Below are 3,152 nucleotides of genomic sequence, written 5' to 3'. Positions count from 1 at the left end.
TCAGGAAATGTGACTTAGGGAAGAAAATCAAATCTTTACAAATCTTTAAGTTCTTGTTGTTTTTCACACAAAGATGTCAACAAAAATAAAAGCATGCCTTCACAGCTACTACTAAGAATATAGCATGGATATAACACATGTTTACACAAAACAGACAGGTGCTGACATAAAGTTAGCTGTGGAAAATGTCTATAAAAAGCCTTGCTTCTTAACCAAACACCCTCCTCTTTTTTCTTCTAATTATGTCATTTTAGTGTCATCAATTTTTATGCCACCTTCCTTAAATCACGATCTTTTCTGCAGTATTGTTTAGCTCCAAGAATGCTTTTTGGATTTCTTGTACCTTACACTGAATTGTTTACTGACAGATTTTTTTTTCCTTTTAAAACTTTATCCTGGTGGGGTTTTTTTGTTTTTGTTTTTGCTTTTTGTTGTTGTTGTTGGGTTGTTTTGGTCCACTTGATTCATCATGCATCCTTTTCTCTTGTTCATGCCTAGCTTACACCCTCCATCACTTCTCTGCTCCATTCCTTCCCTTGGGCCCAAACATTCTAGAATCTGTGAACAGACCTTTACTTGACCTGCATCCCTCACCAGCTCCAGCAGTCATCACCATGCCCTGGGAAACAACCTTAAGAAGCCCACACATGCCCATGACCCTGGGTGGGCCCATCTGCCGAGATGAAAAGTTGGCTCAGAAGAAGTACAACAAGACAGTTATCGGGTGGGTGGCAAATTGCTGTGCAAACATTTAACTGTGGGTTCTTGGTGTGCCCTTTCAGAGAACTTTTGCCTGGGGAGGGAAAGGTGGAAAGTGGCTCTTAGGCAGCAGAAGTCTCCCATGAAGAGGAGGAAGCTAACCTGATCTGTCCTGCATACAAAGTAGCTACCTAACAATGTTTTTGTTCTAAATTACGGTAATTTACTCTTTCTGCCATGAAAGGCTTATATACATTTTCTTACTGGAGCCCACAGTATAGCATTGCAGTGTACAATACAATAATAATTAAGCACTCACTATGTGTTTTTATATGCATTCGACCTTTAAAGCTTTGTAACCACCCCAACAAATACTATCAGTACTCCATTTTTTTTTTTTTTTTTTTTTCGGTACGCGGGCCTCTCACTGTTGTGGCCTCTCCCGTTGCGGAGCACAGGCTCCGGACGCGCAGGCTCAGCGGCCATGGCTCACGGGCCCAGCCGCTCCGCGGCATGTGGGATCTTCCCGGACCGGGGCATGAACCCGTGTCCCCTGCATTGGCAGGCGGACTCTCAACCACTGCGCCACCAGGGAAGCCCACTACTCCAATTTTAAAGATGAAGAAACTAAAGCTTAGAGAACAATGACTTGTCCATGGTCACACAGATAATTGGTAGTAAAGCCAGGATATGAAGCCAAACAAATCAAATTAGAGGTGAAACCCTGCATATACCTTAGCTACCAAGTATTTAAATATATCCAGGGACTCCACTATGTGATACTGCCTGTTATAGTTCTTGCAGGGAATAATAGAATCCTAAAGGACCTTAATTTTAAGTATTAATGGTAGTAAATGCATTTACTGTAGTAGTTTTCTCCAAACTAAACCAATGGTTAAAGAGGTTATTTGAAGTGTTATCTAAGTGAATCACAGTAAGAATTTTACTCCCTTTTCAATTTTTTTTCAGTCTTTCTGATTATAAAAAAAGTTAAGTCTCAGATTGGTGCTAATTTGTATTAATTTTCCTTTATTAACAAAAAAGGCAGGCCTTGGACTAGGGGAGACAACAGTATCTACTGAGAATTTAGTAACATTGCTTTGTATTCATTTCTAATGTTGCCTTCTACTTATGGCAAGTGGTTCTGTTTTCTTTCCTTTTGTTTTCCATTTATGGTAGGGATATATATCCTCTTATAATAAAATTTAAATACTTTTTTTAAAAAGTACATAGTAGAGTTGATATGCAGATATGTCAAAAATCATGCCATTAGTACTGTGATGGCTAAAGTCTAGAATACTTTAAACAAAACAACAAGAAAGGGCTTCCCTGATGGCGCAGTGATTGAGAGTCTGCCTGCCGATGCAGGGGACACGGGTTTGTGCCCTGGTCCAGGGGGATCCCGCATGCCGCGGAGCGGCTGGGCCCGTGAGCCATGGCCGCTAAGCCTGCGCGTCCGGAGCCTGTGCTCTGCAACGGGAGAGGCCACAACAGTGAGAGGCCCGCGTACCGCAAAGAAAAAAACAAAAAAAAGAAAAAAACCAAAAAGACTCTGCAGTCTTATTTCCATTAGCTGCTTGAAAATGTCTGAATCAAGGAAGAAATGAAAAGTCTAACCCTAAAGAAAACAGAATGTTAACTGCTTTTGAATTCCCCTAGGCTCTAGATTCTAGAGTTCTAGACTATGGAAAAATTAATTATTCCTCATTCCGTGCTATGAGGGTGTATTATATTGTAGAAAGAACTCTTGATTCACTTTCAGAGGCTCCCGGTTGGATCCAACCTCTGCCACTAACCTTATGCAGGTCCTAATACCTTCCTTGAGTTCAGTTTCTCCATCAAGAAATAAAAGATCAAATTAAGTTGTTTCTTCTAGCTCTTTTATTCTAGCTTTCTTCAATGTATCTGAAATGGTCTGCACATTTATTTGCCTTTCTTCCAAAGTGCTTATCTAGGTGAAGCTTTGTGTAGCCTGTACAACTCATACACTTTTTGAGAGAATATAAGCCACGTTAATGCTTTATTTTGTAAAGCTTCTGTTTTTGTTATGAAAGGTTACCTAACTTAAAGGCTCATTTGGGGGTGGGGGGAGGGCACTATTACAGGTCAGCTGCCTGTTACAACTTGATATCATTCTGGAAGAAAGCGAGGCTTCCACTTCCTTTGCACCATTTAAAGAAACTATTCTGAATTCCAAGAATGCCCGTGGCATTTACCAGACACTGCGCTTTCTCCTGTATGTGTCTATTTTTACACTGGGCACAAAGTACAATTAATTACCACTGGTCACTGGAATAGAATGTAATTATGGCCTGAAAGGGGGACCAAACTGCCTTCTTTAGTGGATGACTAACTTCAGACATTCTTCCAGAGCTGCTTATCTGTGTGATCAGCTTCACGCTGATGGCCCAGCTTAAGCTAGTGCCCTTAACTCTCCCAGGTTCTGGTTGCCT

Source organism: Mesoplodon bidens, assembly GCF_964165515.1.
Source record: "Mesoplodon bidens genome assembly, chromosome: 8".
In the NCBI taxonomy this organism is placed as follows: Eukaryota; Metazoa; Chordata; class Mammalia; order Artiodactyla; family Ziphiidae; genus Mesoplodon; species Mesoplodon bidens.
This window is presented reverse-complemented; position numbering follows the sequence as displayed.